The sequence below is a fragment of the Pteropus alecto genome, unplaced genomic scaffold (assembly GCF_000325575.1).
Source record: "Pteropus alecto unplaced genomic scaffold, ASM32557v1 scaffold7, whole genome shotgun sequence".
Classification (NCBI taxonomy): Eukaryota; Metazoa; Chordata; class Mammalia; order Chiroptera; family Pteropodidae; genus Pteropus; species Pteropus alecto.
The window spans coordinates 26,192,802-26,207,507 of record NW_006494614.1 but is presented as its reverse complement, the minus strand read 5'-3'; the positions used below and the strand labels follow the sequence as shown (position 1 = coordinate 26,207,507).

General features: G+C 39.7%; 1 pseudogene; it reads left to right on the top strand.

Moving 5' to 3' along the window:
- Positions 1 to 9,728: 9,728 nt before the first annotated feature.
- Positions 9,729 to 14,482, top strand: LOC102888146 (annotated as a pseudogene).
- Positions 14,483 to 14,706: the final 224 nt, after the last annotated feature.

Genomic DNA, 14,706 nt, shown 5'->3' with positions numbered 1-14,706 from the left:
CACGACTTTCACTTTATTTTTAATCTGTGCTGCAGAATTCATTGATCATATTAAGGAAGTATCTGGATTTTTGTTTTCTCTTAAAGCTAATAGGTTTTCATTTTCTATTGCACAGAAAAACAAAAGTCATATTCCAACTTCAAATTTAAAAACTGCAGAAACAGCCATTTTTCAATAGAATAATCTTATTGAGTAGGGATTTAAAAATATCCATCTCTAACTCTGGGTTTAAAAAATATTATAGGAATACTAGAAACATCCTATAGCATTATTCCTTATAGAAAACAGACAGTGGTGCATGACATTGAACATTAGTGGAGATATGTGTAGCTTCCATAAATTATAAATCAGTCAGCAGAACACATAAAGAAAAAATATGAAACAGAAAATGATACAATTCATAGACTAGAAAAGGCACAAATAACACACTATGAGTTTGGCTTTCGAAAGTCTGACAGCTATTTCCTCACAGTATGTTAACTAAAGGAGAAAAACAGAGCTCCTGGATATGTGGCTATGTAACATTTCAACTGGAAACTCCTAATTGCAGAGATTGAAAAGTCATTCTTCCTTTTCAGTTCAAAAAAAGTGAAGCTTTGTGGACAGAGGGCAACTTGTTTAGATTTTAGACTTCAGACTTCTTTGCCTCATATTACACTTGATTTGTAGTTGTATGTAACTTTTATTTACATGGAAGAAAAAATGCCACTTTTTCTCAACACTAAATGTTTCAAAATTTGAACTTCTGCATTGACATTTTCTTATGGTTTTTATTTTGTCTAGTTGGTTTCAGATTATGTAAGATATCTTTTTGAAATTTTCATATACATACAAACTCTACTAGAGAGATGACATATATGGTATATATTTGAATTAGGCAAATTATGATTATAAAATGAAGTTTACTGTTCTATTGAATTAAATGCTAAAGGAAGGACTAGAGAAACAATTTAATGTTTTAAAATGATTTGTGCATAATAATGATAATTATCATGATAAACAGTCTTGAATATTTTAAAATTCAAATGAAACATACACATTGTAAGAATCCTTTCTTAAAAGACAGAAGTACATATGATAATGCAGTTATAGAAGATAAATTAACTAAGTAAACATTTCCAAAAGAAACATTTGTCTTGAATATTTTGAACATTTCAGCACATATGACTGATATTTTCAGTTCAACATTTTGAATCATAGATTTTATTTATGTTTTCTAGAAATAGGTATAAGTTGCTACAAATATTACCATATGTCTTTAATTTCCAATGTGGATGCTGTATAATTAAAATCATATAAAATATTTGGGGTGCGTTTGCTGTGGAGACTTTTTAGTAGACCCATCTAATGCTCTACTAAAGAACCTAAGTGGGTGCATATGCCCATGGTCTGAATCAGCTGAAGTTCTATATCTGAATTTGGTTAATATAATACAAAGTATTTTAGAAGCCTATTGCTTCTAAGGATGTAAACATATATTGTTTTAAGTTTTGCTATATAGGTTTATGAATTTTGTCAATTTTGACAAAAAAAAAATGGATAGACTGAGTCATATCTGCATCAATTCCAAGTCTTTAAATGAAGCTGATGTTGTTGATTCCAACCTAGTTGTTTGGTCTTGCTTCTTGAAGCTACCTCATGGTTCCACACTCATCCCTTCTCTTAAGAAGAAATACTTGAATTTTTCTATGAACTACTTCCATAGTACCTCAGGTAGATTTGGATGAACTTCCAGGCAGTACTTTATCTTATCTTACTGACTCTTTCATTTTAATATATGAATAGTATGTCCTTTCATATTTTTAACTATAAATAATTATTTAATGTTGTTATATCTAGTCTAGTACAAGTTTCTGGGAACATGCAGAATGTCTACTTCCCTAAGTGGGACTCTTCTCCCTTTTCATGAATCAGTCCATGTTCCCTAGAATTAGAGAATTTTTTTTTTCAACCTACAGTTTTTAGGCTATAAAGATGGATGGAGAATTATTCTGCGGGCAATGGAGTAGGGTGGGCAAAATGATAGAATTTGAGGATATGCAGTATTCTTAGTGATTCTAAATATGTCAACTTCTAAGAGTTTCAGTATCTTTAGTTCTTATAAGAATCATAAACTGCCAAAATCAAAAGAAAATGATTAAGGAGAAAATGAGATAATAGGAAGAGAAAATGTCGGCAATGGCCATTTATGGATCATTTATAAAAGTAATGTTCAGATGAAGAGAACTGTCGAATTTTTAAAACTTTACTAAGACTTGTTTGCTAGTGTCTTCTATTATCATAAAATACCACCCTGTTACAAAGCAGATAGAATTTGATTTTTGCTCCCTGAAATCACTTGACATGCAATATAAGTCTCTGCATTTTGAAATTTGTTTTACCACTTGTCTCCAGGATGGTTATTTTACAATCCAATTTAAAAGTAATAATCTGAATAAGAATGTGTAGGGCTCTCACAATTTTAGAAACAACGACTCATAAGGATATTATTTCACTAATATTAAGGTAGTAACTTTTAGTATTGAAAGTAACACATTTTTATTGGAGAAAAATATTAAGCCTCTCATTTTTATTTACCAAGAAGAATTTCATGAGATTTCTAGCCCATGCCATTACTCACGGAAAAAACATTGGTTTTATAATGGAAATGCTATACAAAAAACCTTCAATCACCAGATAGTATACATAAGTATACATGTGGATTTTCATTCAATAATTCACAGTCCTTCATCTCCATTGGATCACTGGAGAAATAGGTATTTCATATAGGCCTTACCCAAATAAACTTTTAAATTACAAATAGTCATCTCAACCATGATTCATATAATGCCCTCTCCCTTACTCCTCATGTTAGAGATATTGCTGCTTCCTTTGTCATAATAAATGCTATGAAAACAACATCAAAATATTCACACATGAACATGAGTTTTTAGATAAAAAAAAAAAAATGTGAGTTCTGAAATAGCAGGCAGGAAGTATTAAAGATCTGGAAAATTAATTTTAAGTATTGACCCAGTTACAGATTCAAGAGTTCTTTGGTTCTTTGAAAGAGCATAATTCCATATATGTTTAAATTCGAATACTCCTACCAAAGTGGGTGGGCCCAGAGGACATCCATCTCCCTTTAGAAATGCCTTAAAATATATACTTCATTTTGATATACTGCCAAAACCAAACAACAAGATACTCAGTTGGGTGCATACATCTTTTAAAAGTTCCTTTCTCAGTCATTCTTTCACCAAATAATTGTTCCCACTAGGAATATTAGGGAAACATAAAAGGCTAAAATTTAGAGAATTTGGTTGCCAAAAGATGAGAAAAAAAAAGCATGCATGTAGTTGGAAGGGTGCTCCAATAATGTTATTTATGAAAAACAGTGTCAGCCCAATGGCATTAGCTTGTCAAACATGTATTATTTTTTAATAAAAATATTACATTAAATTATGTATTTAGTTATTGAGATTTTGGGTACCTTCTTAAACTGTGTGATGCTCAAGGTAAATGCCCTATTTGCCTCACTTAGTCCTCATTCTGAGTGCCAAAGATGAGTGGTATATATTTTGAATTTTTTTTCAGTGGTCAGTCTTGGACCAGAAAGCTGATGATATCTTTCCCTCTCCTTTGTGCCACAAGACTCTTTGACCCCCTGACTACCCCCCTGACCCCCCCAAACCAAGTTGCCAGTTATCAGTTATGGACCCGGTTAAATCAACAGAAACATGTCTTGCATTTTGTTATTATGTTAATAACATTGTTTCTAAGGGATATGAATTTCAAGCTCCAAGTAATTATTTTGTAAGAATTTTGTTTTGGAGTCTGTGGGAGGGAGAGAATGAAATTTACGCACAAAGGGTAGCCTTGGAAAGATCTCCACAGTCATCTGAGGAATTCATGACCTACTAGTGATGTTTTCTTAGTTTCTTATGACCACCTCTAAGGGACAGATGACCATGTTTTAGTGTGGGAAACAATAATGCCTGGTTTCACATACAAACTACAGTACCAAGAATGCACATGATTCACTAGGAAAAAATGCTGACAACCATTGGGTACCCTCAAGTGGTGCCTAAATCAATCAGGGGCAGTTGACAATGCTCCAAACTGCCTCTCCAATTAGATGGCAAACTTCATAGATCCCATTTCAGCTAAAATGACTGAGTTTAGTCCTTGATTTTGGAATGAATGCTTGGGGACTTTCATTTAAATCTGTACTATTTGTTTACATCACTAGCAATATGGCATTCTTCCTCTTTACAGAACATCTGAGAGATGACTATGGAATTAGAAGTGAGGGATACAGCTGGAGGTGTTGACAAGTATTTCACACTGGCTGTGTAAGATCTGAGACTATCTCTTGCTATCCCTAATACCCAGCTCTAGTAGATTATAAAATGGTTATCAATTCTGGTCAGAGTTGTCTTGTTGGAGCTGACAGACTCAGCACTCAGTTACATTTAAGGATCTTTCAATGGTTTAGGGAGACACAAAACGGTGTTTTCCCTCATGGGTAAGATTGCAGGGATAGTTGGAAAATACAAATATCATGAATGCCCACCCGCTTGCTTTCCTGTAACCTCAAGAGGTATTTCCTCTACAGGTACTAGGATTGCTGCTCTTCTACTGCTCCCAAATCCACACGTCCCATTTCAGTAGCCATCATTTCACCTATTTTTAATCATCATTTACTAGAAACCAGTTCTTTCATCTAAAAGCATGAGTACAAGAGAAGAAATGGAATTTTTATAAAATGTACAGGCATCTATTTTGTCTCTTATTCTGTGGGGCACTGTAGGAAGGGCTTGGCAATTACTGTACATAATTAAGTGTTCATTTTCCTGAAAAAAGATGTATCATTATCATACAGAAGACTGTTCAGAAAGCTGAACACACAACACAGATTAGTTTCAAGAGCCATAATTATGTAGCCAAAGTCAAATGATCACTCTGGTACAGCAGTACATAACTTGAAAAAGTGTCAATTTTGATATGGATCCATTAAATAGTCCTGAGAGTGGTCAAAGTTCTGTTATAGTCAGTGAGCAGGAGCTGTAACATGTACCATGTTGTCATGAGACAAATGGACCATCTTTGGGTAGGATTCACAAATCTGGTGTGCAGTGCTGATCTCTGCATTAGAAATACAGATTTGTTTACTGTGTGCCCTCTCTAGGATAGTGGTTCTGTTGCCAATTCTGGTACAATTATGAATATAAGCAGTAGTGCTGACAATCTGGGTACTGAAATCTCTTGATCAGAAAGAAGCTTGACTCCATTTAGTCTCTTCAGATAAAGGGGACCTTTACTGTTAGCATCTATGTGAATAATCCAGAGAGTCTGATGAGTAAACATGATTTGTTTCTACCATATGCACCCTGCAAGAGTGATGTGTTTAATCTACCAGTCTGGAGTTTTCTAGTGAGAGATAAAACAAGAACCCAACCTCTTGGGCAATAGCTGAAGAATCAGTGAAAATATAATAAGGTTAATCAAAGGGAATATTGTCCGAATAAATGGGAATAGCCTTGGGTCTGATATGCTAAACAGAGAAACTATGTCATTTTCAGTTCTGCATAGCTGATGCTGAGATTGAACAGCTGCAGCTGCCCAGTGGAAACTATTGGATTTTTCCTCTGTCAAACTATCAGTGAGCCAGGCCAGGTATTTAAGGGAAGCTCTGTGACTTGGGAGCCCCACTGAGCCAACATTTTTGCTAGTCATTGGAGTGGGAAACAAAGTTTTCCTCCCATGAGACAGTTGCCACTTTTTCATAGAAAGCTGAGGAGCCACTGAAGTCAATTGTGTTCTTGAATACAACTTTTCCATTTGACTAGCTACGTTTATGGACCCTAGTCAATGATTCTGAGTCTATCGACCACATAGAACTATCTGGTTCATCAGTCAGAAGACATACATAGTTCATGTGTTCAGTTTATACGAGAGGTTAATGATAAGCTAATAGCTGCTTTTGAAAATAAATTGTCTGGTAGTATGCCAGGGAGATAATAAGTCCAAATACTCAAGGAGGAGGCTATTACACATTGCTAAAGTCTCTAATTGTCAAAATCATCAGCCACAGAGACTCATTGCTCACAGGACTGTTAGAGTGGTGGGACCCCAAAGTTCCTAGTGTTTCTCTGTATGTGGCTTTTTCTCACTTAGGGAATCCCCTCTAGTAGGTAAGAGGAAGTAGAGGCTTTTGACAAATTTATTTAGACTATATATTCAGATGTAGAAGCAACAGCAGTGTATAGAATTGTCTGTAAAGGATCCAGATGATATCTTCCATGAGCAAGGACATGCACTTTCTTCTGTTAGGCAGATAGAGTAAAGGGACAATCAATAAATAGGGGATTGAACTGGGTTGGGGCTGATTTATAGGTGTGTTTAGACTCAGGGCACTTCTATTTCACCCCAGTTCCACAGATGGCTTATGCTATGGCTTGAATGTTTAATAGACCAGTCTAGAGTTTTCTGTGGAGACTAAACAAAAATCCAACCTCTGGAGCAATAGCTCAAGAGTCAGTGAAAATATTCATATGTTAAAACCTTAATCTCCAATGGATTGGGATTAGGAGTTGGAGCCTTTGGGAGGTTATTAGGTCATGAGAGCAGACCCTCCATGAAAGGGATCAGTGCTCTTTTAAAAGAGATCGTAAAGAGCTAGCTGCCCCTTACACTATGCAAGGATGTAGCAAGAAGTTGGCAATCTGCAATTTGGAAGAGAGTATATACCAGAATCTGATCATGCTGGAGCCCTGATACTGGACCTCCAGACTCCAGAACTTTGAGGAATTAATTGCTGTTGTTTATAAGCTGCCCAGTCTGTTATAAGCTGCCCAGTTTGTTATATCAGCCTGAATGGACAAAGCCAGGCTCCTTCTAGGCTTTTAATTGAAACTAGAGGTTCTTTCCTCATGCTTGAGATTTCTTTCCTCCATAAATTTTGAGCTGAATTTATAACCTCTCTCCAAGCAGATTAACAATGTGCTGAATGATTTAAGGGAGAACAATCTTGGCTTTGTTGCAGGCCCCTTCATCTAGCTAGACTTTGTCTCCAAAGCAATGTGAGACTATGGGAAAATTCACTCCAGTATTCTGGCCTAGTCTTTGACCCATCTCCATTGACCCAGAACTCAGAAAATGCCTCATATTGAAAAGTCACCTTGTGTCTGTGTCAGGGGCAGACTGTAGTGTGGCAGATTGTAATTCCCAAAGATGATGACAGTTCTATCTCCCATGCTACATGTTCTTCATACAATGTGACTTTGACATTCTTTTTATTGAGGGGTGGAGTCTGTGTCTCTTCTCCTTGAAATCTGGCAGGATATTCTTTCAAACAGTACAATATGATGAAAGTAACATAAAGTGACTTCTAAGGCTAGCTTATAATAAATGATTCAGCTTCTGCCTTTCTTGTTTGAATTCTTTCACTCGTATAGCCTTCAGATTTGGAGTTAAAAGTGCAGCTGTGTTGAGGTCACTAAACTGTGAGAAAGCCCAATCTATTTCATGGAGATTATATGGAGAATCTCTGGAAAAACACACACACACACGTGTGCGCATGCACGCACACACACACAATCTAGCCCTCAGCTATTCCATTCCTCCACTGTTTCAGCTCATCACATCTTACTGCAAGCACTTGAGATATGATTCTGAGCCAGAATCACCCAGCTTTTACTTTCCAGAATTCTTATCCCACCAAAATTATAAGAAAATAAAACGCTGTTGTTGTTTTAAGCCTAAATTTTAGAGTGATTTGTTTTAGAGAAATGTATAACCAGAACATCTAGTTTCCAGTCTGTGATGCCAGCACTATAAAATGGTCAAAATTTCTGCTGTTTCTTTATTCCTCTATAAAATTTATCTATTAGGGCCAATAGAAACCCAACTTGTGCCACTGTCTGGCAAATTTCCGGAAGGAATAAAATAGGTGGCAATCATTAGCTCCTTTCAAAGACCTTTTCTGTCTCTGATATTTTAGTGCATCATGTCCTTGTTGTTTCTATTGGTTCCTGATGTTTTTAAAAATATAGTTTTTTTGTTTGCTTGTGTTTTGTTTTTTTGTATTCGTTCACAGTAAGATTCTTGGCCTGCCAAGACATTATCCTCTCCCATTCTGTTTAAAGGTAAATAAATACCCCTTCACTTCCTATCCCAATTTCTAGCTTGGTTTTTACTAATTATATCTGTCACTATTTAGAAGAAAACATATTCATACACTCACACACACATATGCATACACTCATGTTTTTTGTTTAGTTTGTTAAAATATCTATAATACTGATCTGTATAGAATCTAGGGTTTTCTGACTCCAAAATAAATTTATAGACATTCTATTTTTTGTCTTGAATGATGGATATTGTATAGTTTTCCCCTTAAATTTCTAATGGTATAATTTTCTACCATTTCAGAGTGTTATAGAACTAAGTAGCAACGATGGTCATTCCCAAAGTAAAACAGACGCCTTCAGAAAAGCTGCCTCACTTTTTAATGGTCCAGATTAGACCACACACACATACTGACTAAGCACCATAGTACATCCTGGATATAGTAGTAATTGACATAAGCCAGTTAAGGCCTATGCCTGAATTTGGGGGCAGAAAAGTCACTAAGAATTTTTGGGTTCTTTTCTGATTTAGAAGAATATGTGACAGTTAATATTCTTAATGCCAATCATTATAAAATAATTTCTATAATTTCTGCCAAAAACAAATTATTAGACAGCTATCAGATGGCCCATAGATCATATTATCTAGTTAACCAGCTTATAGAAATGGAATGGGACACAAATTAAAGAAACACCATAAATACAAGAATCTACTTAGCATTACTTCACCTACTAGAAATTTGCTGCCGTGCCATAGAATCTAGACATTCCAAAACACTCATGATTAAATTGCTTACCTAGAGCTTCCTAGGTTCCTATTCATTCCAAAATGCTGATTCTGAGAAGAGGCATAGTGTCCTCATTTAGTGTTTCATACTTGAAAGCCTGGCCCCATATCCAACTTTTTCTGGACTATTCAGGTGCTGCATAGTAAAAGAACAAAGAACAAATGCCCATGATATGACTTCCACTTTTTTTTTGTGCAATGCTAGTCATACACCTGCACTTTCCCATATAAAGTACAGTTCAGTGTTTATCAAGTACATTAATTGAGCTCAGTTTCAAATTCAATTGTGCTCCAGACCCTAATGACCACGGCTATTGCCACAAATTTACTATTTGAAAACAACTAAAATTTATATCTTCCGGTGCTCTATGTCAGAAGTATGACCTGGTGCTCACAGAGCACCAGGTGTTGAAAGGGCTGTATTCCTTTCTGGAGGCCCTAGGGAGAATCCTTCAAAGCCTGAAACTGACTTTTTTTCTGTGGTGTCACATTCCTATCTGGCTGACTACAACCAGGAAAGCTTCTCCATTTTTATTAGATCAGAAACATTTTAACGGTCCAAGATAATCTCCTCATATCAAGCTCCTTAACCTTAATTATACCTTCAAAAGCCTCTTTTGCAATTCATAAGCTCTGTCAACATTTTTGGGCAGAACTTTTTTGTTTGTTTTAGCAGAGTACCTGGTTTTCTGATGCAGGTGAGTCTCAGGACAGTGGCAGCTTCTGGGACGAAGGGTGGGTGTCAGGCCAGGGCTCAAACTCCACCTTGTGGGTGGAGAAGGGCTTGCTCCACATGCATCCTGTACTGTTCCTACACAACACTGTGCATGATGCCCAGCGCCCGGTGCGCGGCGTGCGTCTCCCCGTACTTGTGCGTCGCCGTGGAACCCAAGGTAAGGATCGGGGTCATCTGGAGGTCACTATCTCACTGCAATTTGCGGGTCAGTAGCCCTCGTTCCGGGCCTAGCGCAAGCCTGGCACTGGTTTTGGACGCTGAAGACGTAACAGAGCATGCGCATGGGCGAAAAGAACCCCTTATTCCCAAGCGGACGCTGCCCACACTGCGCAGGTAGGCCAGTTTGAAGGGGACTAGGGAGAGGAGGGTGGGTGAGGCTGCATGCCCACCCCGCCAGCTGCCAACTGACCTGGATGAGTCTGTAGTGGCCATCTTGGGGACTGAAGACCTTTGGATAGCGGCGCCTGACCGTCCTTGTCCTTGGGCTCACTCTGGGAGCAAGTTGCCAGATGGCCCGGTCTGCATCAGCCAGCCTCTTGGTTATGACAGCGGTCACCAGAGTGGCTGTGAGAGTGGACGGATAAGGGACTGCCGGGTATGGCCCAGGCCCTGGCAGCCTACTCTGGGAGGGGTGGGCAGTGGCCGAAGAAAGTTGAGGGGGTCGGGCAGTATGTCACGGTGAGGGAGCCCAAAGCCTTCGATGTCCTGGTCTGAGTCCGTGGTGCCGGGAGCAGTAGGCAGGGTGTCCTAATTGGACAAAATGGGTAGAAACTTGCCGATGGATGGACGTTAGCGGTGTCTTCCCTGGTCTCGGACCACCCGCTGGTTCCCGGGACCGAGCGCTGCTGTTGTTGGAATTACTGGTGGACGGGGGCGCCGGTGTCACAGGCACCATCTTGCGGCGCTCAACTCCCAGGGCGACGCCAGGCACAGGTGCACGCGGTGAGGGGAGGCTGAGCGCTATGCCTGCGTGCAGTGTAGCGGGAGGCTCCGCAGTGCAGTGGTGGTAGGTGGTGGTGGGCGGCAGCGGCAGCAGCACCTACTCGAAGGGACTTGTCCACCTACGTGGAGGGCGAAGAGTGCCCTCAGCTGGGACCCTGTGGGGTGTGCATCGCCAGGGCCTGCTGGTGGCCAACAGGACCTACAGAATTTTCTTCTTCAAGCTGCCGCATCTTCCTGGGTGGGCTCAGTCCCAGCTCCAGGCTGTTCTCCGGGTGTGGAAAGATATCCTCTTTGTTACCTACCTAGACAGTAGGCCAACGGGATACTTGGTTTCCTTTGTTTGTGAGGAATATACACAGAACTATTTGAGGAAGTATAAGGACTTGTTGGGTAAAAGATACATTGAACTCTTCAGTAGCACAACAGCAGGTGCTGAATCAATTCTTCTCAGCCCCTCTCATTCTACTTTCAACCCCTCCTATTATTCCAATACTACCTCTGTAATTTGTGGCCCCTAAAAGTGTTAGAGGTTGTATGCTCTTTGAGTTCTTCCTTATGTGGACAAAATTGAGGGCATCCTGGACTTTCTGGAGGAGTTTTCCATAGATGGTCAAACTCCCAAGGTTCATGTGGTATTGAATCACCAGGGCTGCCCATGAGATGCTTTCATCCAGGTGAAGTATATGGACAGAGGATTTATGGCCACACAGAAATGCTATTAAACAACAACAACAAAAACAAACACATGAAAGACACGTTGAATCTTTCAGTGTTCATCTGAGGAGATGAATTTTATATTAATGGGAGCACTTTTTTTGTTTTGTTTACCAGTTTATTATTTAATAAAAGATATGATAAATGACACAGATGAATAGCCAGGTGAAGTACATAGAGTCTTGAGCATAGGAGCTTTTGTCCCTGTTGAGTTTGAGTATGCCACCCTCCTGCCACATGGATGTGTTCACCAACCCAAAAGCTCTCTGAACCTCATACTATTGGGATTTTTATGGAGGCTTTATCACATAGGCATGATTAATTATTAACTTCATTTATAGCCCTTTTCCTCTCTCTCAGGAATGAAGGGTAGGGCTGAAAGTTCCAAGTTTCTAATCATGGCTTGGTCTTTCTAGTGACCAGCTCCCATCTTAAAGCCCACCAAGAGTTACTACATTTGAACAAAAGATATTCCAGGAAATCCCAAGAGATTTAGGAGTTCAGTGTCAGGTGCTCCAATCACTCAGGAATTATAACGATCTTAATAGCTCCAGGTCAGCACCTAACATCAAAGACTGAATGTTAAAACAGAAGATTCTCCTAGGACCCTTATTTCCAAGGGGTTTTAGGAGCCCTAAATTAGGAACCAGGGATAGAAACTAAAATACATATGTATTCTTTATTATTTTCCACCAGGGTAATCTGAATCCAGTTTTGTCCCCACATACCTCATATTCACTCCCTCCCATACCACATGATTTATCTGGTTGAACCAAAATCCTAGGCCACTGAATTTTTTTCTTAGATGAAACCACAGGTCTGATGCTAAGAGGCAGTGTCGGGATGTCTGCATTAGTTTTTGATTGTTGCCTAACAAATTATCATCAGTTTATCAGCTTGAAAAACATCCATTTTATTAGTTCACCGTTCTGTAGGTCAGAAGCCAGAGGAGCTTGACTGTGTTCTCTGTGTAGTGTATCATGAGGTCAAAATCAAAGTGTCAGCCGGGCTGGGTTCTTTTTTACCTGAGGACTCTGGAGAAGCATATACTTCCAGGAATATTTTGGTTGTTGGCAGAATTCAGTTCTGTATGATTGTAGTCAGACATGAATAACAGAGGGAACAAAGGAATAAGGTTCAGCCTAGAGACCGCCCATAGAATACCCTATTGGTAGTTAGAGAATTCCCCCTGCATTCCCAGAGACAAAGGAAAAGAAGGTCATAGTCTTAGCTGGCCTAATCTGACTATAGACACCTGTGCAGAGGTCATTATAATACTACGTTTAGGTTGGAAGTTCAGAATCTAATTATAACAGGCTAAATTCTAGGTATGCATATATGCACTAGACAAAGAGTTATGTAGCAGCTAGGTGTCAATCAAAATGACCTCACTTGCCAATCATCTAGGAATGCCTTTGGAACCTCCATCACAGCTCCAAATATAACACAGACCTCTCCCTCCCCCGGGGTTACAGCTTTCCATCTTCCCTGGCTGTAACCGTACCCCCTGCTTAGGGGTACGTAACCTCACTTTCATATGATTAACCAGTTTTAAGCTTGACTTGTCTTCTATCTCATAACGTGCTTTTAATAAAGGAATATTTCTCATATTCACTGAGTTGAAATTCATTTCTCCAGCAGTGGAGCTAGAGGTGTGTGTGTTACCAGAATTCTGATCGCTTCAATGATAACAGTAGGACTGAGGTCTCTGTTTTCTTGCTGGCTATCTGCAGAGGTTCTCTCTCTCAGTTCCCAGGGACTACTCTCTGGTACTTGCATGTGGCCTCTTCTATCGTCAAGCCAGAAATGGCGTGTGAACATTCATGTATGTCCTTCCATGGATGCCAGCATCACGGCACTCTATCCAAAGTCTGGAGAGGTGGAACTCAAGCTCATCTTTTTCCCCAAACCACCAAAGCCACAGAGTCCGCTAAGCTCTCTCTGGCAGCCCTTGGTGAACACCTGTTCTAGTCCCCTAGAAACGGGTACAGTTATCAACTGAAGCATCCTCTGGCCCATCCAGATGAGGATGGTCACTTTTTTTTCTTTTTTTTTGTCATCAAATTCAATATTAACAAGAACAATCCCATATTTCATTCTAAAATTACTGGGCACATAAAGAATGGTTTACTTCTCATAATAAGAAAAACTCAGACTGTGCTTTACACTTAAAAAAAAACATAACAGTGAATAACTTTTTAAAATTTAAATAAACCACTTATTGCATGCACCCCAGCCCTCCCCACCCCCCACACACACATACATGCACTTTCCATCCTACTGGGGAATAGACTAAAAGCCAATTTTGCCAGGGCTTAAGGCCCTCCGCACCCCTTGGCAACCTTCCCCAACTCACCTCCCCCACCCCAGGCACAGCCCTGTAATTTTAAACCTGGCCCGAGGTCATCTTTTATTCACTCTAACCAAACAGAGCCAGAGGGCAGGCCTAGTGACCCCAGACTGAAACAACTTTACAGCTGACTGCTCCCCACCCTCATTGGGAGAAATAAATGTTGACACTGCTTTGAAAGTTCTCAACTGCAAAGTTTGCTCCTCCAGCTCTCGCAGGTGAAGGTACTTGGAGGTCTCCTCCTGCACTGGGCTTTTGTTCCCCACATTCCAGATCCCACTTCTTGCACTCCACTACGCTACAGCCTGTGGCTGCAGAGCTTTTTGATCTTCACTGGCACAGAAGCTAGCTGCTGCCCCATAAATAAAACAAATCAGCTAAGAAGATATGGAAGTGCTAGTCTGCTCTTCCCTTTTAGAAATGCATTGTTCTGGATCCTGGCAGAAGGAGCCAGCACAGTTTGTAAGAAGATGACATTATGACTTCAGATGTGGAAGATGGCATTGTGTCCCCAGGGGCCAGTGAGAAGCCCTACCAGTCTGCTGGCTTGACAACTCTGGTGCCAACAAGTATAGATAGTATAACAGACATTTACATAGAGGATCTGCCAACTCCAGATAGCACAGTCTACCCCCAAGAAGAAAGCCAGAGCACCACAACCCCAAATATAGTAACTAGTCACTCCATGGAGAAAGTGGGTGGAGAGGCACAAACAGTTGAGAAAGATAGCTTGGCAATAGTGACTGTGGTTGGAATCATAGTTGGGGGTCTTACTAGCTATTGGATTCATTGGTGGGATCATCATTGTTGTGCAAAAAATGTTGGAAAGGTACTCACCATAAAGAGAATTGTGGTATTGAATCACCAGGGCTGTCAAACATGTTTTAAAAAGAGAATTTTAAACTTCCTTTGGCCCTGAGCATGTGGGAGAAGATGACCCATGGAAATGCTGGGCCACACCACTCTATTCTGCCAACATGTTTAAAAAAGAATTTTAAACTTCTATTGGCCCTGAGCACATGGGGGAAGATGACCCATGGAAATGCTGGGCCACACCACTGAAAAT